This window comes from Artibeus jamaicensis, unplaced genomic scaffold (genome assembly GCF_021234435.1).
Source record: "Artibeus jamaicensis isolate MK-2021 breed Jamaican fruit bat unplaced genomic scaffold, CSHL_Jam_final contig_558, whole genome shotgun sequence".
In the NCBI taxonomy this organism is placed as follows: Eukaryota; Metazoa; Chordata; class Mammalia; order Chiroptera; family Phyllostomidae; genus Artibeus; species Artibeus jamaicensis.
The window spans coordinates 969,696-994,079 of record NW_026521886.1 but is presented as its reverse complement, the minus strand read 5'-3'; the positions used below and the strand labels follow the sequence as shown (position 1 = coordinate 994,079).

Here is a 24,384-nt window from a genome sequence, read left to right as displayed (position 1 = left end):
CCCAACTTAGAGGAACAACTTAGGTTATCTAAGGAGGCTCTTAGTATACTCAACTCTGAGTATACTTTACTATGTCAATAGTGCAGTGAGTCACTCTGTCCTTTTTAAAAGGAAAAACCACAAAGCTTTATGCCTTACTTTGTACTGCTGACTAGGTAAAAGAGAAATTACCCTAAAGGCCGCCTTTGTTTCATGTCTACCTATAAAATCTCAAAAGGAATACACGGTAAGAGATGCATGTTACCACGGTCCTTTTCCCGAACTCCCACCAAATGCTTCTGTGTGCTCCAGAAGCTGTCCCTTTTCACTCAAATGAGAGAGAAATTCAGAAGGTAAGGAAGAACAAGGTTCCAGAATACTAAACACATCGCCTAATAACTAAACTTTAAGTTAAACATCATGAAATTGTAGCTCCGAAGAAGTCAAAGCTTAACTCAATGTTCTAACCCAGGAGGTTTTACAGCTTCCCCCTTCTGTTGAAAAGCCTCTGTAATTTTACTGCTGAGCAGAACAGTCAGGAAAAATTTGACACACTGATCTGGTGATGCCTGGGTTTGAAGGTGTACAGTGAACTGAGTTTGTGGTGAGGTGCTGGGGAATTTGGAAGAGTGGGAAGACTTTTCAGTTTGTCCACTATGAGAGTTATGTTTTGAACTAGAAGTTTGAAGAAATAATGCTGAGCAAAGCTTTAGGTTTGAGATGTTTCTCAAGCTGCTGGGACAGAGAGGAGGTCATGAATGGAAAATGTGAGAAAGCATCCAAGAACAGTCATCTGCCTCACTTGAGTACTTGTCAAGTTTTCTTTCTCTGCCTGCAGAGGTGACCCATTTCATTTCAAGAAATTACAACTTAAAATCCATAACCACCAATAAGCATCTGACTATGGAAACTTTCATTCCTTAGGTAGGGGCTTATCAAAATCTGAGATACAATCTCAGACTGTTTGGTGCCCCGTGCAATATCCTGACAGAGGCATTAGAGAACAGGTGGCAAACAAAAGGCCCCAGGACCAAACCCGGCCCTCCACCTTGTTTTATCCAGCCTGGCACCTGCGTTGAGCTCTCGCTTAACTGTTAAGGAGTAGTTACATTTACACAGTCCGAAAATTACATTTGGACCTTTGAAGGCAACCACGAGGCTGACGTGGACCCCGCTGAAAATGAATTTGACACCCCTGCATTAGAGTGTAGGGGGTAATAGTATGGGCTCTGAGGTCAGATGAGACTGAGCTCGGAGTCCTGGCTGTGCCAGTCAGCGGATATGGGGCCTTAGGAAAGTCACACAACTTCTTGCAGCTACAGGTTTCTCACCTACAAAAGGAGGATAAAAATAGTGCATACTGCATGGAATTACTTTGAGGTGTGAGTGAGAAAATGCATGCAGACTACTTAGCACAGCACCTTTCAGAGAGTCAAGCTCCAATAACAAGCTACTTTCATCAGAGTTTCTCACAACGTAGAAAGATTTAGACGGTCAGTTGGGTAAAAGGTCATCAGGCACTTCAAATCATACATAAACTGGCTTGGCATTTTGCTCACAGTTGGTAATTCTATACAAGGTTGAGGGCAATAACCCCTGTCAGAGGAACATGGGCTCTGAGTGATTTTTCCAGTAGGCTGAGCCAGACATGCTCACACCTCTGGCCTCAGTGATCAAATGCAAGCATTTCTGAATCGATCGGGCAAGAGGAGACTTCTCTCCATGAAGCCAACTCTCCCATTTGGAGCTGGGTCCCACAGCCTTGGATTTTATCCAACTGAGCTAACTGGTAACAGATAACGAAACGCATGGTTCCTGCTTGCAGGAGTTCAGCAGACCTTTACAGGGACACGTCACAAAAACTTTAACAAGATGCAGAACACAAAATGCATTTTAGTAATACCCAAGAACATGTAATGTTTCAGAGTTTGGAAAAACCACAGCTATTCTGTCCACTCTAATTTATAAGCAGATTCTACAGCCTGAGAGGTATGGGTTTTTTATTGGCTTCTTTCCCTGATGATGTAATGAGTACCTGAAATTGACATGCCTATGGCTGGATGAAGCTCAGAACTAGAGATCACGTCATCTTTCCTTAAAGTAACATCTCACTGTATTCTTGTTTTTTAAAGGAAAGACATTTGAAGAATACAGACTTGCAGAATATCAGAACTAAAAGTCTTTAGAGTTTATTTAGTCCATGGAGGAGCAGAGAAACTATGTGATAGGCAAAGATTATACAGCTAAGTGTTGGCTCTGTCAGCACTAGAATTTCTCTGACTTCAGGTCTGGGCTTCCCATTGCAATCTGCCACCCTGCACCATCCAATCAGCAATTCCTCTCATAGAATTACCCAAAAGTTGTGGGAATGAATGACTTGTTCATACTTTTTATAGTCCAGAACTGCCACCAGGTTGTGTGGATGTCCAAAGCAATGAGACGTTTGTTTACATCTGCCTATAAATCCAACATCAGCTATGTTGATTATAATGACACACTTGTTAATCCCTAGCACATAAACCAGCAAGTGCTAGAAGCAATTCTCACCTAGATGCTAAAATGTTGGAATGATATTTCTTTTGTACTCAACTAGATTATGAACTTTCCTTAACTTTGTATCAATAGCTAATAAGCAGTCAGAAACTGTGATGCATTTATTTTAATACTGAGTTTAATATTTTGTTTAAAATAGATTTCTGGGTTTTTAACTAAAAATTTCCTAAAAACTCTCACATAAAATTTAAAAAGTTGATGTGAAAAAAAGTAGATGTGAGCCCTAGCTAGTGTGGCTCACATTTACTTTGGGCGCTGGATTGGGCACTGGCCTGTTAACCAAAAGTCGCTGGTTCGATTCCCAGTCAAGGAACATGCCTGGGTTGTGGGCCAGGTCCCTGGTTGGTGGTGTGGGAGAGGTAGCCAAGTGATGTTTCTCTGTCATATCAATATTTCTCTCCTCTTTCTCCCTCCCTTTCCTGCTCTCTCTAAATAAGTAAATAAATATACCTTAAAAAGTAGATATGAAGTTTAGATATTTTAGTAGTATTTATGGAGTGATATATTGGAGATTTGCCAGTTCATCAGCTGGAAATGTTGTGAGGAAATCCCAGAGCAAAGAGTCAGATTTGGTTCTCACCCAGGGTCTTGTCACACTCTCAGCCAGTTATAATTCTTGATACTCTAACATTTTCCTATTATAAAATGTACCTAAGTAGCTCTCCTCCTCCCAGTCTTTTATTCTCTTCAAGCTCCAGCTTAATTAAGATCTTGGTCCACCCCAGTTGTCACTCATGACCTACCATTAACCTGGTATGGTACCCGCATGCTACTTTGGGCAAATATATATATTCTTATATCTGTATCTTATGTCCACAACTAGACAGCATTCAAAGAAGGACCTCATTCCTTGAATGCTGTCTTAGTTCCAGCTGCTGTAACAGGATATCATAGACCAAGTGTCTTATAAACAACAAACATTTTTTTTTCACAATTCTGGAGACTGAAAGTCTGAGATCAGGGCATCAGCATGGTCCAGAGGGCATGCTTCTGGACTGCAGAATGCCAACTTTTCATATCCTCACATGGTAGAGAGCAAAGAGGAAAGCAATCTCTCATGATTCTTGTAAGGACACTAAACTCATTCATGAGAACTCTGCCCTCATGATCTCATCTAATTCTTATTACCTCCCAAAGGAACCCTCTCCTCATACCATCACGCTGTGGGCAGTAGGGAGGGTTCCAGCATAAGAATTTGGGGTGAGTAGAACACAAGCAGACTACAAGAAATGCCTAAAACTAAGCCAAGGCTTTGCATCCACGGGTTGTCATGATATAAATCATCCTATCAGAAAAATGAAGGAACTGTACAGATACTCTCTGGACTCCTCAAATGTAGTTATAAAAATCCTAACATTCACCATATTGTTTAAAGATAAAATAATTTGACATAAAACATGCAAGAATGTGTATAATATTAATTAGATTTGGAAATGTTAAGATTAGAATTTTCTTGAGTTACATAATTTCTTTTTTCTAAATTTTTGAGATAACCACAAAAATTACCCTTCTCTCAAGAGTGTCTGAGGACTAAAGAACTGGGAATGGAAGAGATTAAAATGTAAATGTGAAAATAAACATATCAATGTGTTAGCAGTGGTTATCTCTAGGAGGTGCACTTATGGGTAATACTGTTTTATCTTTGCGTCTTTGTGTATTTCCCACATTCTCTGCAATGAACATATTACTCTTATAATCAGAGAGAAACTCTAAGAAGCTTTAAGATAAAGGTAAATACAAGGTCCCTAGAATTCACGACTATCCGAGGAAGGACAGATGAGGGTGTCTCTAGCACCTGACGGTGAGTGCCGTGAGGACGGTGTGTCTGAGTCCCAGGAAGAGCATGCAGCCGAGTGGACTGTATAGTGAGTATCATCTTCCATGGGCTGAATGGCATGGATGTGCCAGTGGGGTTGGGGATAACGAAGAATTAAGAAGGTACTTTAGTGTCATTGATTCTGAGGAAAGCTAGAGAGGTGTTATTCAGGATCCTGAGGTTAGACCTTGGAGTGACAGCCCTCTATTGGTACACTTAGGTACAAGAAGAAGTTGTACAAAACCCTAATAGGGAGAACTGGCAGACCCTACCCTCAGGCTAGGGACTGACCAGAGATGTTCTATAGGGCAAGGCAAGTGTCTGTAACCTGAAGCCAAAATACTGTGGACCAAAAAGTAGAGGGTGGATCATAGAGCAGAATAGATGGGAGCACGAGGGCCAAAAGAGGCTTCACAAGCTACAATGGGGCATTTAAAAATTTCAGGAAGGGCCTGTGCTGTGATTAACAAAATCCAAGCTTAAGAAAGAAACATGAGACAGAACCTGAAATCATCTTCCACTTCTGAAAATGTCAGCTCTTGCATTTGAATGCAATTGTAACACCAGAGATGGGGAGAAAAAGGGCGAGAAGGCTGCAGAACCGGGAGGCACTGTGACTGCAGGTGTGCATCTCGCCCTGAGCTTAGAAGTATTGGTGGCAATCTGCCAAAAGACAGCGCGCAACTGAGGGAAGGGTAAACCACTGACTTGCCCTCCTTTGTCCCAATATGTTCAATATAGTTTCTTTGAGCCACATTAGGAAGAAAATTAAGGCTGAATTCCTAAGTCTTGGGCCAGGGGTGGACAGCTTGGATGCCAACAAGGGCCAGACAGGTGACATAAACAAATGAAGTGGTCCTGTGCCGAGCGGCCCTGGTGCAGGTGAGAGCCCATGATGTCAGAAGGGTCAGCTGAGGAAATATGGGCCCAGGGTTGTTAAATCTTCTTAGGTTTCAGAAGATAGATATCTGGGTTTCTTTGTAAAATCTGCTATTGTTCGTAAGTAATTCAAATTCTTTAAAAAACATTATGCAGACCAAACAAAATATATCTGGGGAGGAATGTTGGGTCTAAGCTAGTTTGTAATTTTTTCCCTGGACGCCCCCTCCTCAGTACACTTGCAACTTTGGTTAAGGGAGAGGTTTAAACACTACATGCTATCATGAAAGCACCCAAATATTTGACCTTTGGCCAGCCTTCAGAATGCTAGGAAAGCTCAAGTGGTAAAAGCATCTGGGATAATGTAGCGCCTCACAGCTAATGCCCTTGGGGAGATTATTACAGCAGTTTAAGTGAGCCTAATGTCCAGATGTACAAAGAACAAAGTACAGAATCTGGGAAGGAGTTAAGTGGGGGCCAGAGTCAAAGCTTGAAAACACTTGCATGCGATTTACTTTGATTCCAGTAGGAAGTTGCGTATGAATACTGGAGAACAAAACCTGGCCCCCAGGGTCAGTTGTTAAAAATGATATTCACATGGTACAGATACAGTATGTGCCATGCCAGTGACTAGAGAGTTGGTTAGGGTTTCTGAGGCTTTGGGTAGATTCTCAGGTAAAAGATATTACGTTGAAAACAAATATCCACATCCCAGTGGATGGAAAAGTCAATGATGCTTTGTTTGAGACTAGAAAAATAGAAGTGCTCAAGGGTAGACCCCTAAATACTCAGGGAAGTGAAAGGACTGGACAAGATTCTTACTACCTGTACTGGGCGAAAGAGTTTGTCACTCTCCCTCCTCCCCCACTCATGTTCACTGGGAACCTGTGAATGTGAATCTATCAGAAATTCAGTCTTTGCAGATGTAAACAAGTTGAGATGAGCTCATATGGGATGAGGGTGGGCTCTAATCAAATGACTGGTGTCCTTACAAGATGGAATTTAGACACAGACACACACTGAAAGAAGACAACCATGAGAAGACAGAGGCAGATTTTGGAGTTATGCTCCTCACCCCCCTCAAAAGCGCCAACAATTACTGGCAACAACCAGATGCTACAGGAAAGCAATCATGCTCCCCAAGAGCCTTTGGAGAAAAGCAATGCCCCACTGCCTCTTTGATTTCAGCCTTCTAGCTTCCAAAACTGGGAGAGAGCAAATTTCTACTGTTATAAGCCACCCGGTTTGTGGTAATTTGTTATGGCAGCCCTAGGAAACTATGCATTTTCAAGCCTCTTCTGAGATGGAAGATTTGCTATGGTGAATTGTACAATGACTTACAGTTATGCCCCAAATTAGAGCAATATGCAGGGTATCAGAGATAAAGGAATAGGAAACATACCGTCAATAGAGCGTAAAAACACTTGTTTCTGGAGAGAATGGAAATGAGAAGTAATGACTGGTAACCAAATGGAGAGCAGGAGAACTCAAACTCCAGTGGTGCTATATGTAACATTTATCCCAGAGTTGCACTAAATTTAACTGCATTTAAGGGAGCTTATGCATTACATATTTTAAAAAACTGTAGTCATCCTATCTTTGTGCAAGTTAGTTTCCTTCCTGTGAAAAACCAAGAAAAAAAACTACAAGTGTTTTATTTTCTTTATGTATGTAAAGAACAAGATTAAGTATTAACTAATTTACTTATAACTTTGCCCCATATGCAGGAAGTTTTCCTTATATAGTATACACTCAAACAACAGATTTACATGTTGGAGGGGTGCCTTTCACTTTGCTTTTGCGCCATTTAAAATTGCACTTGATCTTAGCCAAAAGGTTGAAAAGCTATGTACCATTTAAAAACATAGAAACAAAACATAAATTTATCCTTGGGTTTTCAGTGTCAATACTTTCTCTTTGGTTTTGTATTTTTATGGGGGTCTCATAACCACCATGCCAGCCTGGAATTTCTCATTTAAACCCAGAGAAATGCAGTAGCAGCTTCATGAGTCTCACGTACGATGTCCAATGACCAAAGCCACAGTAACACAAACAATGCCACAAAGCCCATCCTTCAACTGGAGGGACTCAGTTCTAGGAGGACTAACACACATCCACAATATCACTACCAGCCGCCAAACCACCACCCAGATCTTGGACCCAACGCTCCCCTTGCAATTTTGGTACCCATAAATGAATCTCTTTTAAATGTGCCATTCATTAGGAAGGGCACGTCTGTATCAGTCTGGTTGATTTCTGGATTGTGGATGTTTGCTCATGTAAAACTCCAATGAAATACATTACTATAGGCAATGTGTGTCAAACTTAATTACATGTCAAGAAAAGCTTGAACATATCTGTTTATTCCAATTTGTATCACAGGGTCTTGGTCAGCTGTGAGAGAGCTGAATTCTCAGACCATACATTATGCCCACTGCTAGTCTAAATAGCCTGATAGGTACACATGCCATGATAATACAGGGCAGGGCAAAAGTAGCCTTACAGCTGTTTGTATGGCAAATGTTGTAATACAGTAATTAATAAATACTAATAGAAGAATGAACTGTTTTGTGTACTCACAACTGGAAACCTACTTTTGCCTCGCTATGTATCATAGATCATTTCATGGTGTATTGATAAGCTTTGTATTCTTCCTGTTAACATATTTTGTATGTATTATATATTTATAATCTATATTTATATAATACATAAAATATTTAATATATTTCATGTGATTTAACAGAAAATATATTTATAAGATTATACATAATGTTAAATTACACATTTATAATGTGTATGTTTTTAGGAATGTGACCAGTTGGTTTTTATTAGTTAGTTAACTCTTCAATAAAATTATTTCTACTCTTTTATCAAGACTCAGGATGAGTCTAACTGCATAGCCTATATTGAGATATTAAAATGAGTTTTTAAAAACTGCAACAAAACAGAATGTGGGGAAAGAATAAGATGCTGGGACTGACAGAAAACAGTTAACATGCATTCAATTCAAATTTCTGATTTATGGAAAACATCTCATTGGTCTTAGCAAGTGTCTCAGTAATAGGTAGATATGTGACAATTTAAAAAATAAATTTATGTTACTAAAATATCACTTATATATGTGTTTCCTATACCGAGAGTGAGCATGACATTGTTTAGCAGGATGTTGCTGCCTAAAACATGTGAAAACGAGTTCAGTATAGGGCGCTCCACAGCCGCCTTTGAACCCAGTCCTGACTCTGAAGACTTTTAACCCCTGGGTTCCAAGGAACGTGTCTCACAGAGATGTGCCATCTTTTGGGGTCAAAGGTGGTAATTTAACAAGACCTGGGGGAAGTTTACAGAGACTTCTCTGAAAAATAAAATAGAAAAAATGTCTGATCTGATCTGGATTTGTTCATAAACAGATCAACATTCTATTCTATGTTAAAAAATAGTTAAAGTAAATTTTAGAGATTTTACACTTCCACAGAGAGCATTTCATACAAGTCTAATAAAGATCTGCCTTTCTCAGATATTATCCAAGCTGGCTGTTAATATAAGTACATTAGAAGGTGCTCAAGAAATGTTGGTAAATGAACGAATAAAAAAACATTCCCCCTGAACAACGCCACATGATGCCCTTAATGAATTTATTCTATAGGATGAGTCTGGGTGATTAAAACAGAATGTTCCTTTTTACCAAGGTCACTAGGAAGCTTACAGCTAAATTTGTAATTTACTTCTAACCACCAAAAATGACCAGGTAATATTTATTTCTGTTTTTCACTCTTATCTCTGGCTTTATATTCCAATTACCTGGATTCCCTCAACTAATTATTTTGTCTTCTGTATTGCACGTTCTTTAGATGTGAGGTATAAGTTGATTAATAAATAAAAAGAATCCCTTTTAAAAACATGAAACTCTAGTGTCTATTAACTCTCCTACAACACTGTGATTAAAAAAAATTCTCCCCAAATTAACTGTTCTACCTTTGGTAAGTTCTGGAAAATCTTAGGGTTTCATAGGAAAGTTAGGAAAGCAATGGCCAAACCTCTGATTTTATTCTGAAAGCAAGGTGATATTCCTTTGAAGTAGTGTTAAATAAAACAAGAATTGGTCTGTTTGCTACCATGGCTTATATACTTGTCACTTTTCCATAATGTAGAGAAGTCACATATTCCCAAAGACTTGCCTTCAAATACAAAAGAGGAAAGAGACCTGTCTGTCAACGTCCTGGGCAAATTCCCACAGTTCTTTCCAGTTGAATTTAAACATCAACTTTGTTTTTAGTGTAATAAATTTATTTCTCATTTTTTTGCTACACTCTTGTATTCCCTTAAAGAGGTGATTAATTTAGGTTTGAAAAGAGATTATTGTGTATATGGTAACTTTCATTCAAATTACCAGCAATTTGCCAAGTCCATATTTAAGCAATTAGTCTATATCATCATATCAAGCCTTATATAATTCTGCACAACAGATTTTCTTTAAAGAGTAAAATACAATTTAAAAAGCTAAAGGCAAATTTAACTAGGAGAAAAACATGGTACTAAATGGAAAATTCTGGAATCCCAGTCTCTATCCATGCACTGAATGAAGCCCACCTAGACATGACTGCTTCCTTCAGTTGAGGTGTCAACAGTGCAGGATTCCTGACTCCGGTTTTCTTCTCCCTCTCTAAATGGCAGTCTAAAAAAGTAGTATTAAGAATCATCTGGCACCTTTATTGCCATGTGCAGTTCCTCCCCTCACACCCCATGGTGAAATGTGTCACAATAATTCTGCACCCACAAATATGGCTTCAGGGTGGCCCTGCAATGGAGTGAGCTGTCTGTGTCGGCAGCTTGCTTTGGTTAGCTGCAGCTGCAGGGAAGAACTGGATCCACTCTCCTTCCTCTTTCCCCACCCACCCCAAACAAATGCTTCAGGAGGCTGCCACACTTGAGCCCTGGCGGAGCAAGGCTCTGAGGCTGAGGGGACAGGAAAAATGAGAGGGGCTCATTTCTAAAGCATAACAAAATTGAGGGGTGAATAGGTGAGCTAACTTGAACTCTACTGCCAGTTTTCCTGGTAAAATAGAGACCACAGAAGGTATGTGGTCGAAACTTGTCTGTCCCCTTCCACACAGGGTCTACTCAGCATTGCTTGGGATCTTGCTATTTGGGAGGACAGGGCAAGAATGTAAAAAGACAGTGCAAACAAAAGTGGCCTTGAACTGTGGCTCGGTGGTCTATATATTCCTTTGCCTGAGACACTAATAATTGTGTCTCCTTTCCATCTTAAAACCTCTGGTCCAGTGTTTCTTAGAAGGGCACATTATACTACTGGGGAAGAATTTGTCCTTTCATTAGACTGCTCTGCTCACTCTAGAAGGTTTAGCAGACTTCCTTCTGCCCATTAAATGCCAGCAGCATACATCCACCCCATCACTGCGATAGCACCAAATGCCCTCTCTCCTCAAATGCGTTCTGGGGAAAGCAGTACAGCCCTGATGCAGGGCCACCAGGTGCTCTCTCAGTTATGCAATACGGAAGATGAAGCTGAGACAGGTTAAATGATTTCATTAAAGCAATAGCTAGAACGTGGCTGAGGTGTTGTACTTAATATCGTATGCAGTGCTCTTTCTGGGGCAAAATGCTACTAGTCCACAAGAGACACCTGTTATTGTAGAGGCTAAAACTGCAGGGAAAGCATTTACATGTGGTAACACCTGTGTTTTCTTGTGATCACTTAATGATATGCAGTCAGTAGCTTCATAACTGTTGCTGGTTTCAGAGGTTATTAATAACAATAATGATATTTTCAAGAAGAACCTGATACTTTGATTTTTTTAAATTTATTTTTTATTGTTGTTCAAGTAGTTTTCTGCCTTTCCCCCCAACCCCAGCCCAATACCTCAGCCTTCCCCACCTCCCTCACCTGTTTCTTGTCCATGTGTACCTCACCCCAAACAAATGCTTCAGGAGGCTGCCACACTTGAGCCCTGGCAGAGCAAGGCTCTGAGGCTGAGGGGAAAGAGGACCCTCAGCCTCATGGTCTGTAACAATAACTCCAGACCATGGGCACATACAGTATTGTGTACACAAGCTCTGGAAATAGACCTATGGTTCAGCAGTTAGACTATTACTAGTAAACTTAAAAAAATGGTTTATTTTTGGTGATGACATTGAGAAATGGATGAAGAACAATTATATTTCAAAAAAAAAGGTATTTCTAAATTTCTCTTTTTTATCCACATTTGAGGCAGAATGAAGAGTGAGCTGTCTAGAATTAGGCTTTTATAGAACTCTAAAGAAGTTATTGGGATCTAAATTGTTGGAACATCTGAGTGGTTTCAAAAATTCTGGAGATCAGATTTGTAGAGTTATCAGTACCCGGGAGATCTCACTAGTTTGATACTGTGAATGCTGATACACTGATAGCTGGTGCAGTTTTGGGGGAAAACTGAGCTGTCACCGTTTTATAGTTCCTCACCATCCACATGCCTTTCCATTCCCGTGTCTTAAAAATAAATAAATGAAGAAATAAGTCAAGCACGTGGCAAATATGCTTCTATTTTTCCACCAAGAATGCAGATGTGACAGCTTCTTCCCTTTCTCTTCTCCTCCCCCAGAGCTCCGTCTTGCCCCTCCCCACCAAGTGACCTCATGCTTGTGCAGAAAGGACACCAGCTGCAGGGAGGGTCTGCCTCCACCAGCGGGATCATTATCATCATTAGTAATGCCAAGAGGCCCAGACAGCCTTGACGGCCTCGTCGACATGTGCAGTGTGTTACAGCTCTGTGGTCTCCCCACATTCACAAAGAAGTTGCTGTCTGCAAATGTAAGGCTTTGCCTTCCTAAAAATAATGTTACCAAAATAACATTTAGATGTTTCTTAACAAACTCATCAGCAACTGTAGCAACAATGATGAGAACCCACCAAAATGATAAACCTGGTGGTAGCCTCACAGGTCATTTGGGTACAAAAGTCCCATCTTAGAAAACACGAAGGTCCCTGATTTTTCAGGGGAAGAATTATAGGAACTTGTTTACAACAGGAGGGCTGCCTAGAAAATGAAAATTAGGAAAACTGTTTTTAACACAATGTCACAAGAAAAGCTAATGCTTTCATTTCAGTTTTTACAGGCATATTCCTATAAATTCATGTTCATTTCTTCATGTATTCATTCACTCTTCTCCACTCTCCTCTCTGTGAATTAGTGCCATTACAGAGAATAAGGCTGTGAGATTTTATTGGATGTAATAATACTAGCAATTACCATCTACTGAGTGCCTACTATGAGCTGAACACAGGGCTAGCTACCGTATGCATGCCTCTCAACCTCCTTGCCCAGACAGGTGACTACTTCCATGTTACAGATGAGACAACTGAGGCTCAAAGAGGTGTCTTAGGCCCTCTTCTGGAAACTTGTTCTCTTCCTAGGCAATCCTGTCCATACTCATGGCTTTAAATATTGTCTATCAGCTGTTACCCAACTTATATTTTCAGACTCTGAGCTTCCAGACCGATTTTTACAATTACCTACATGGCATCTCCACTTGGATGAATGACAAGCATCTCAGACCAAACATTTCTAAAACTGAACTTGGGATCTACTTGCATCCCCTTCCTCACTCCACCCCCAGGCTAAGCTCCCTTCCAGAATTTTTCATGTCAGGAAACAGTACCTCATGTCAGGACACTGGAAGTCATTGCAAGAAACACTCTCCCCTTCTGCAATGCCACCAACCCAGGGAACGAAAACCCTGTAAACTCTACTCCTAAATCTGCCTTGGATCCGTGTGTTTCTCCACTGCCTGCCACCATCATCTCTGTGGAAAGCAACATTGGCCTACACTCCTGTAACCTACTTTGGGATGAGATACAACAGAGTGATCCAAACATGAATATGATCATGCTTTTCCCACACACACACACACACACACACACACACACACACACACAAAACTTCCAGTGGCTACTCATTGCTTATAGAAAAGACCAAAATTCTTGTCGGTACCTACAAGGCCACGCTTCTGTATCTTTCTACTTTCCTCTTATTTACGGGGTTTCTGTCCAGCCCATCTTTAGTCACTCCTCTTCTGCACCCAAGTTCCTTTACAACTTTGGGTCTTAGAGCAAGCTGCTTGCTCTTCAGCTGGTAATGCTCTTCCACTCCCTCTTCGATTAGCTAACTGTTAGCTATTGCTTGATCTTCAGCCTAAATATTACTTCACAAAAATAGTCTTCCCTGCCCCTCTGACTCAGATAGACTCTTCCTGTTTCATTATTTTTACTAAAAATGAAGAATTTACTTACAAGTTTTTCTCTAGTTTCCCCAACTGTGGTACAAACTCAGTGAGGTAAATGGCCATCTCTGTCTTGTCAGTAAGTGCCCACCATGCTTATCACAATGCCTGGCCCTTAGAAATTCTCAACAAATATTTGTTAAATGAAAGGGGCTTGCTTGCTCAAGGTCACACAGTATTTGAACTCAGATCTGTCTTATTCTAAAGTACATTCTCTTTTAAAATCTCTCAAAGCAGAAAAAGGGTTCCTTATATATTCAACATATAATTAGTTTCAGGGATGTCAATTTCCTAAGGTTCAAAGTCCCTCTGCCTCAAATAAGTGGATGAATGGATGCATGGAAGGTTAGACAGCTGAAAGGAATGGGGTCTGGGAGTGTGCTGGGTGGGGCGAAACCTGCCTCCCATAGTACATGTGACATGAGAAGCATCTACTGGCCTACATGAGTAGTCGTAATACAGAAATGAGAGCATGGATGAGAGAAAGGCATCGTTGGAGATTGCTGAGCTGCTATACGGGTGAACAAAATGAGATTTAAAAACCAAGGAAACAAATCTTTCATAACTCTGAAAAGACAAAATATAATCTTATTAAGGGGGGAAACTTACTACACAGATCTTTACTTCTCTCCCTGCTAAATGTGTGCGTATGGAGGGGGCGCTGCAGATAAGCAGAATGAACTGAGGAATGAACTATAGGAAAGGCCTGGAAAAAGCCCCTCTGAGCTTTGAGGACAGGGAAGTCGTTCTTTTCTATATGAGACCTAGGATGTTTGCCTCCATCAGTACTACTCTAAAAACATCCTCTGCTGGGCGGTCTGTCACTGACCCCGGGAGGGAGGTGAGGAGAGATGAGCACAGAAGGGTCTGACCAGCACAGCCCGCGGGAGGCCCCGCAGCCTGGTTCTGTGGGTGCAGTCAGGATTCTAAAAGAGCGCAGGACTTGACATGTTTCCACAGTGGAGGGGAAGTTCTTGGGTTTGCCCTAGCTGTCAAAGTCTGGGAATGCTGGCTTTGTTCCTCTTCTTGAACTGTCCCAGTTTCTCACAAGAAACAATTATTAGGACATTTAAAAAGTTTCTTTCTTGTATTGCTGTGTCTTTGTGTGAATGAAATGACAATAATTTGGGTGATCAGCTTTCTGACAAAAGAATAAAACAAACCTGTTCTCCATTTCCCCCTCATGTTCTCCATAAAGGGCAACAAAAATCTTCTGTAAATTCAGTATTATTCAACATGTTTGGAATTGTTCTAATTACATATTCTGGTTAATAGTGTCTAAACCACACATTGCATACCAATTCTCAAAGAATTACAATAAAATACACTTATTAATAAAATGAGACAGGACCCTAAAATGACCTTTCTTTGGTGAGTCGGAGGTGTGCAAAGACCGTGCAGCAGCACTCTGGGTCACTGTTTTGAACATCCTGCTGTTCAGAGTCATTCTGCTGCATGACGGTGCTCAGGCGCTGGCTGATGAAACACTAGATAACACAGTGCGTGGCATCTGTCACTGAGGGTCACAGAGCCGTCTGTGTTTGTTACTGGCTGGTTTTCTCATTAGCATACCAAAAAATGAAGCTTCACATTGAGTTTGAAATTTATGGTAATAGTTCTGTGAGCAGATCATTCTGTTTGTTTGGGAGCTTGGGGGCTTTTTCTAATTTCAGTGACTAATTTTTTTTTCCTCCATGTCACAATTTTTACCCTTTTCAGTTCCTTTAATATTTAGGAATAACTTCAGAAAACAGAAGTCTAGCATTTCTATTGATCTGCAACAATTTAAGGAGGGACCAATATCTTGACTTTACAGCAAAAGGAAGGGGAACAGAGGAGTGAGATGTTCAAGGAAGAGGAAGAACGAAGAGCACGTGGCAGGGAAGGGAGAGGAAGGAACGGCTCATAACCTCATGGCTCATGAGCTGCAGTCTGTGCCTTCCTTTGGTATCTTTCAGCAGCTATTATTTTTTTAAAAATAAATTTGTAGTTGGAGCCAGTATCTACTTTCATTTTGAAAGGAGAAAAAGTTGAGAGAAATTAAGGCACAAAGTCAGTTATTCTTTCCCTGGATTTTACTGTTTAAAAAAATCCTTTGTAGATTAAATGCAGGCAATGCAGGCACAAAATAACCCATTTTGCCCCATAACTGGTCTGTCTGCACTAATTCCTTGCTCCCAAAACCAAATGCAACTATTTTTTTTGGTAGGGTGATTGTTGATTAATGAATCATCTTTCCTGTAATTTTTATTTTTTGTAGAGTTAGTTTGGCTAGGTTCCCTAGCATTCTTGTTGAGATAGGTAATGGAAAATTTGACCTCATTCTCTTTGCTTTTTTGTAACATCACAAAACACTGATATAACAGGGCTACAAAAAGTAGCTCAGAGATGAAGGGATGCATGCAAAGAGTAAGCTTAGTGTCGAAAGGATCGGAGATAAACTAAATCATCTGTAAACATATAGCTTCACAGACATGAAGTTACATTTATCTTCAAGAACAGCTTACTTGTTACAGCTTAGGATGTCACAGTGTTTCCATCATAGTTCTATAAACCAGATGTAAAAAGTAATTCTTAAAATTAACTTGGAACACAGGCAGACCATTTTGTAGACCCTATAACTTTTCCCCAAAATGGTGATTTAGGGTGGGGCAGGCAACATAAAGGTGCATTTAGTTATATCTGAACTGAAATAAAACCTTGGCAATCACTTTTCTGTGATCACATCCAACCTATGGAAAATGTAAGCGGTCATACAGTCAACTTTGGTAACTGCTAAACGTGGGACATGGCAGCAGAGACATGCTTTGCACAACAGGTCTTTCAGCACAATTCATAGTGTAATGAATGAAATAGTTATTAAAATAGGTTTTTTTACTTTTTAAGATGATGAGACTACATTTTCTTCTCTAAGGCAAAGAAACTATTTCTTTAAATGCATAATCCCGTCTCAAGAGAACACGTGCCCAGCCACTGACTCCATGGCTCCCTGAGAAAATAGCTCCCAGCATCACCCTCTCAAAATGCCACAGTGGCCTGGTATAGGGCCCCCATCAGGTGCTTCATAACCGCACTGGGTGATGAATGTATTATCAACTCTGACAGTCCTTGTGGCTGTCAGAATGCACATACAAACCATTCAGTTTATTAATCACCTAAATGTGCTGACATAAAGAAGGAGGGAAAGAGCAGATGTAGAGAAGGATGTACAAAGCACTGCTTTGTCGATCAGACTGCGGGGAAAAAAGGTACAGATGTTTCTTGATGCTACCTAAGTTGTTTCCAAAACTGCTGTCACAACTGCATACTTTTCCCTGTTAAAATGCAGCAGAACTATACAAGTAAGTCTCAGCAGAGAGAGCTTTGATATGCCATATATATGGGCAGAATGAGTAGTTTTCATTTGAATGATAACAAATTTATGTAAAGAAGGAGTTAAACACGAGAACTATGAAATATACAGATAAGCCACAAAAGTCTCTCTTTATTTAATTTTATGTTGGTAAATGGCAATAGACTGTTGTTACCTGTTCCAGAGACTGTTTTAGGTTCCTACTTCCGATTGACTTTGGCAAATGCAGGAAGAAAAGGAGCGTTCAGACAACCTAGAGTGATTCTATTTAACTATTTATAAAGTGCAAGTGGACTTAGAAAGAAGGCTGTTGAACTACAAAGATAACCATTAAGGGGACAAATTACTACAAGCCATTTAATATCCTGTTTAAGATCTTGGCTGAGAAGAAACTGATGCTAGACTAACATTTCAGTTCCAGGGAGGATGCCCTTCTGTACTCCTTTGGATTCCTAAACGTTTCCTAGGTCTTACTTGGTTTCTGGATTTTCTGAGACACTCCTGGCATTCCACATATTATTTAATATTATGAGAACACTGAATCTTACATGAACTAATTAAAATAAGTGTTACCCTTCTACGTCCCAGGGGGTATTAAACTATATTGGTGTTTTGGTAGAACTCTACTGAAACCGGCTTTATATCCTTCAGGTCTTTAATCGTCCTGCAGCCTGTGCGTCTTGTCATCATTCATAGAATGTACTCCTGTGACCAAAAACACTTAAGAAGAAAATGTTAACCAGTTTTCTGAGATCAAGTTAGTAAGTGAACTAGACTGACTGAATCAAATAAAATGCATAATGGTTTTCATCACTACAGTGGAAGATCTGGGAGTGTTGCTAGGTCTTTGAATTATCATTATAGGAAAGTAATTTCTATAGCAATAAAACAGTGGTAAAAGTGCAATTTCCTGTTTTTTTCTATTAGCATTCAATTTATGAGTTTTTCAACAACTATTAATGCTAAAAATTAATGAACTTTTGCCCCAATGTCATGTTCCCATCTCCTTAGGCATACAGTTTTATGTCTGTGTGTCTTTCTGGAGATATTTTATACATATCTTGGTATAAACTTACACATATACACATAGTATATATATATTATTTCCTCCTCTTATTATATGCAAAAGGTAGCATTCAATATAGAATGAGCTGTACTGTACATTTTGGACTTCACATTACATGTTGGAGACCTTTCCAATCTTTGTTAATGGAAGCATAGTACCCCACCAGTATTAACCAGTCCCTACAGAAATACATTTCGGTTACTTCTGCTAATACATTTTGTACTTTTACTAGTATACAAAATGTCTGTAATTTTAAAATTAAAATAAACTGTTTATAAGAAACTACATTTGACTAATTTTGCTTGTTTCCACTTCCTACTCTAATTCTCTGTGTTGGTGAAATAATAGAAAAAATAGGAAGCAGAGAGGCAAAACAAGTTCTTGGCTAATCAGCTTTTGGAAAATTGAAGATCTTACTCTCTTCTGTGACTAGTAATCAATATATATTTGGATAGGCTCAAAATAATAACCTCATAACTTTATTACTGTTCTCATGCTTCTAAAAGTTGTATTTTAATGAGAAGAAAAGAGGTAAAAGGGAAAATCCAAGAGGTTCAGAGCTAGTTAGTAGAAGGAGCAGGTTTCCTAAAACCTGGCTTCAATTGACCTGAAAAGCTATCAGAAAGCTGGAAGAGAGAAATCTGAAGTTGAGCCTTAGTTCCACAAAGGTCTTAGTTTGTATTTTTGTGCAGGATACCATCACCGTGGTTCTCCTCAAAGGCATGTAAGCATGTGCTCATACACAGCTCTGTGCAAGGAGCTTCCCAAAGCAAGCCAGATGCGTACAGCAACTATTACTGTACCACGGCAAAGAAAAACAAATGCAGGTGTGACTCAACCTACAGATAGGGATTTGGAAAACCATGTCTCTATATTTATTAAATTTTTATAATTTTTGGATAAAGGATGCTATTTAAAAGATTTCTGTTGCAATTTTTTTAAAAGAATAAAAATAAACTTCCTCAGTTTATATCTGGGTATGGGTATAATTTTCAGATTTTTATATTTTGAATTAGCCTTATTTAAAGTGAAGATAACTCTGTGTACTCATGTGTATGGTGTGTATATAGGTGTGTTATGTGCTTTATTTTAGCATTTACAATTTCATTATTTTGTAATAACTTCAAACTTAAAAGCTGCAAGAACAGAACACTAAATTCTTCTATACTCCACCTATTTTCACCAACTGTTAGAATTTGCTACTTATGTACTTTATTCTTTCTATATATGCACATTGTTCTTTTAAACCATCTGATTAAGTTGCAGACATCATGTCCTAAATATTTTACGCATATTTCAATGCATATTTCCTAAGAACAAAGATAACCATTTGCCTAATGAGAGTACAATGGTCAAAATCATGAAATGTACATAGTCACAATATTATTATTTAATCCACTGGCCTTACTCAAGTTTTACACACTGCCCCAATAATGTTCTTTCTTCATGTCTTTTCCTAGTCTAGGATCACACATACATTTAGTTTTCATATCTCTTTGGTTTCCTTTAATCTGAAACAGCTCCTGAGCTTTTCTTTGTGTTTCAGGACACTGCCATTTTTAACAGCATCTTTTAGTTTGGACTTGCCTATTTCCTTAATATTAATTACCCCTTTTTGTGGGTGAGAATATCACTGATATATTTCTTAATGCATACAATCAAGAGGTACATGATGTCAATTTGTTCCATTACTGGTGAATGTAATTTTGATCAGTTGGTTAAGACGTCACTGTCAGACCTCTCCACTCTAAAGCTACTATCCCTTATAATAAGTAATTTGTGTACTCTTTGAAATATGTAAGTATCCTGCACCTCACTTTTACTTCCAAGTTTTGGCATCCATTGCTACTTCTTGTGATATCATGGTTGCAAAATAATTCTCTATTCTATCATTCATTAATTGACCTACTGTAAAGAAAGCTTTTCTTTCTTATGTATGTAGCATCTGATCATTATCACTATGAAGTCACTCATGGATTTTAATTTTATTCAATGAGCTATATTCGATTATTATTATTATTAGTTACTGTGTTGCACAAGTTGTCCCAGATTTGGCCAGTGAGAGTCCTTTCAAGCTGGTTCTTTGGTCATGTCCTCATCAAGCTGGTTCCTTGACATGTCCTCATCATTTTTTTTTTCTGAATAGTTCCTAACATCCTGGCATGAAAAGATATTCAAGGGCTCATCTTCATTTCCTCCATCGGCCCTGGAGTAAGAAGCCATTTCTCCAAGGAGCACCCTTTCAGTGGGGAAGGATATTTAGAAGCCAAAATCTAGGTGGTATGTGTGTTCATTGCTACTGGGTGCCACTGCTTCAAGGCCCTTGTAGCAAATAGAACCAGGAAAGTTTTCATACTTCAAAAATTTTTCATAAATTTGGTTCCAGGAACTCATATTATACAATTATTCCTTTTATATTAGGTTTGCTAGGTTGAGAGCTGGTTTAAGGGCTTTAGTGTTTTGTCTGTTACCATGCACTATCATTATACTTACATTGGATTATAGATGGATTTCATGAGATCTCTAAGAACAAAAACCATGTCTCACTCATTTGTAAAATATCAATGCCCAACGAAGTTCAAATCACATAATAGACAATCCATAGAAATTATATGATGTCTGGGACTTGCTTCCCAGGAATGTAGTGTGGGGGAAAGGAATCCCGTGTGGGAGAGAGAATGCAGGTGGCCATGAGGCTGCTGCAGCTGTCACAGGGGTTCTTCTTTTGAGTAAGAAAATTTGCACGATAATGAAATAACTAAAGGCAGTCGAGAAACAAATGCTCCCTTACACAAATGAAAAAAGTTTCTGCCTCATCTACAACTCAATTTCTTTATCAGTTTGGAGTGGTGAAAAACTTCAAGGGGTTTGGATTACCAGGAACCAGACAGCAGTGTAAGGTTAAAGCGAATGCCTCTTCATTTAACACTGAAGAAAAAACTGCTTGTAGAAGGCTCACTCACTTATGAACATAACTTTCTAGTACATTTGGTCTATGGGACTTGAAAATGTCTATGATTTTCTATGTCAAACCACCGGTTAATTCATCTTGGAAAACGCCAACTTGAAATACAAATAATGTGGATAGTCATTTTCTATATACAGGGCCTGACAAAAGTAAGGCCTGCTTGAGTGTGGTTGGTAGGGTAATAATATGGGTGTAATAATTTATAGTTTTAACCTGAGCGTTTCACCTAAAATGTCATATGGTGTACTTGAGTGTGATATTATGTTATAGAATTACATGCTTATGATTTTGTAATAAAATATTTTATAATAAAAGGGGTGTTATTTGTGCTATACATTTCTGATGCTACATCAACTCTTAAAAATATAATAATGTTTGACAAATAGGCCTTAAAAATAACTGGACAGAGACGAGACCCAGCGTTTTACTGACAATATGCACAAAGATTTTATTTTGACATCCCAAGTTGTTTTCTGACACTTAAATTTAACCAATAGTCAAAATACTAAAACAGGAGACTAGAAAATTGCATTGAAATATCCCACTCTGGCAGGGGTGGGGGTGCAGAGAGTCTCACCCAAATCTATCTATCTATCTATCTATCTATCTATCTATCTATCTATCTATACTGCTCACTGATGTAAATGGACATCTTTCTGAGGCTGCTTATTTGACAGAAAACCTTGGCTCCTTTCCATTAGAAAAACTGACACAGATATTCTTTATCAACGTTTTTTCTTAAGACAATGTCTTTTGAATTATGAGGGTTTCCCCACTATAAATCTAAGCTCACCATCTTACCTAAAAAGTATCTATTTTTCTATCAAATTAAAAAAATGTTTGCTAAGATTTACTGATAAGGAAATATGCTTATGTGACCAAGAGCAGTCAATTCAGATGGGATTTAAAATTCCAAATCATTTTCTCCATTGTTTAGAGAACAGAAACAGCCCTTTGGGATTACTGGAACTAAATGACAACCTTTTAATCAATGATTCAAAAGGTGCATTCCATACCAAAGCTAGTGAGAAAGTGCTAGTGAGTTCTTTCCATAATGTCTGGGCATACTCAGAATGCTAACATTTGGCAGCCTGCACAGAGTAAACAAATACAAACCAAATAATTCCTTACTGCTGCCACGAACATATACTTTCTCCAGACAATAAGTGGTGCATTAGCACATGTCTCCTGGCTGCAGCTTTTTCTCTCCTTAAGTTTCTGAACATATTTGTGGGACAGTCTAGAAAAATCAGTGTTTTGTGATACAAACGGATCAGGAAATTATCTCTTGATGGCGTCTTGTGTGGGTAATCACCAGCATCCAGTCTTATTAATTTCAATAGCTGAAGATGCAAATTTACTTTTTTTTCTTCAGTATATTGGGTCATTAATGTAAGCAAAATAAAGCATGGCAGGGTGAATAATAGCAACCATATTTCTTCAATCAAATATCCATACTGCGTGTCTGGTTGTGGTTTCAAAGAAATCTGGATTAAATAACATGATTCACATATGAAAAGGCTGTTGGAAACTGGATTTTGGTATCACTCAGTCATACATAAAACAGCCACTTTTGCACTACATTTCCACATTTAAGAAAAATAAAATTGTTTCCTCTGAGACAGGTATGCTGGACACTTGATCAAACAATTCGTGGAAAGAAAAAAATTTAGAGAAACAAGAACAGGGCTGAGTCACCTCAGATTCTCAACATGACAGGGATTTTTATTCAATTCCAATCTGTCAAAGAAGCACTTTCTGAAATTCATTAAGCTTTCCAGTTTTCTTGTTGACTATTTAAAACACTCATATCCTAATATTTGCTTTCCTGGTCACTACGTAAGAATTTGGGATACAGCAATAAATGTCTTGGTATAGGTAAGTTAACACAGAGCTCAAGTTCAGGAATCTGGGTCTTGCAGACAGTGTGTGCAGTGGAAGTTTTACAATGTTAAAACCATTACTTATGACCTTCAAGAAGGTAACAGCGAGTTCTAGGAACTGTGACTTTCAAAGGGGATATAGGAATGAGGGTTTTGATGGAAGTTTTCCAGAGCTGCAGCTGCTGAGCTTGTGGGTTTTTCATTGGTTGTTACTTGATAGAGGCAGAGTGGGAGGAAGAATTCTTTGAGGGCAAGTTCAGACAGTGAATAGTTCAAGGCTGCAGCCTGCTTAGAAGGTGCGGGCAATGAATGGACACATAAACCACAGATGTTAAAAGACACAACTGGTTTGATTTTTCAAGGTTTTAAGGGGCTGAAGTAATTACTATTTATTACTATATAGTAATCGTGAGGAGTAAGATTAGCATAAAGTAATAATAGCCAGAAATGTAGTCGAAGATGGTTTTTCCAAATTCTGTTTGTTTTGCCACTGTTTCTCATCATGGTAATGGTGTAGTGGAAACAGCAAAAACTTTCTAGTCAGGAAGAGCTGGTCCTGTTACTTAGTGTGTGCGACTGGGCCTCAATTTCATCTTCAACAGGAGAGTCACACCTACCTTGCTGGGTTGTTGTGGGAATAAATGAGATAATGTATTCAGGTAGCAGCGGACAGCTGCTCAAAAAATGATAATTATATTATCATTATCATAATAATTAATGTTGCTTTGTTATAAATAACCAAACTACCATTTATGCAATTACTGGTGATTTGATCTGCAGAACAACAAAGCTATATTCATTGCATGTAAGCATCCATACTATTTTTTAAAATGGTCCTTAATGGTTTTGAGTTTATAGGCCTTTTAATTTAAAGTTTATTGCAATACAGCTTTTATGTCATAAAAATAGACATTATTATGGATTCTTTCAGAGTGGCAGAAGACATCTAAGCAGAAAAAGTCTGTCTAGGAGAGTGTTACAATGTTATGAACTAATTTTTGCTAAGGAATACAGCTAGCTGCCTCAGATGGACTTCACAATGATTCACTGATAACAAAAACCACCAGCTGCCATTTCTAATAAACTTTTCTGTTGGCTCTACATACTGTATAGCAAACTCTAAATCCCATGTCCTCTTCTTGTATCTGCTTTTCTTCTCTAAGGCCAGCTAAAACCTGCCTTTTGTAAATTTTAAGAGAGTAAATCAAAATAAGCAGTCTGGAATTTGACTGAGTACCAACTGAGATTATCTAAAATAGAATCGAGGGTCAGAGCATCCATCCTTTTCTCCCAACATACGCACACCCATCAGTCATTTCCCTTACTGTATTTAAGTCATCTGTCCATCTGACAAAAAGGATCACATTTTGTCCCTTCGTGTTTAACACCTACAGTCTTCCTCATACTTCATATTTATTCCCTCTAGCACAGGGCTTAGCAAACTATGGCTAGTGGGCCAAAATTTCTATCAGAGTCTGTTTTTGTAGAGCTCATGAGGATAACTTTTACATTTTTAAATGATTGGTAACAAATCAAAATTAGAATAATTTTTCATGATGTATGAAAACTACACAAAATTGAAATTTCAGTGACCATAAATAAAGTTTTACTGGC

At 38.8% G+C, this 24,384-nt stretch overlaps 1 protein-coding gene across 5 annotated transcripts in view; it reads right to left on the bottom strand.

Moving 5' to 3' along the window:
- The window catches only part of CMSS1 (cms1 ribosomal small subunit homolog), a 378,052-nt gene that overhangs the window by 129,740 nt on the left and 223,928 nt on the right, over positions 1-24,384 (bottom strand). The window contains exon 1 of one of the 5 annotated variants that reach the window (XM_053670233.1): positions 13,217-13,338. The exons of the other annotated variants lie outside the window; for them this stretch is intronic. The gene's annotated coding sequence lies outside the window, so the exon portion shown is untranslated. Of the gene's footprint in view, positions 1-13,216; positions 13,339-24,384 lie in introns of those variants that run through there. 5 annotated transcript variants of the gene reach the window in all.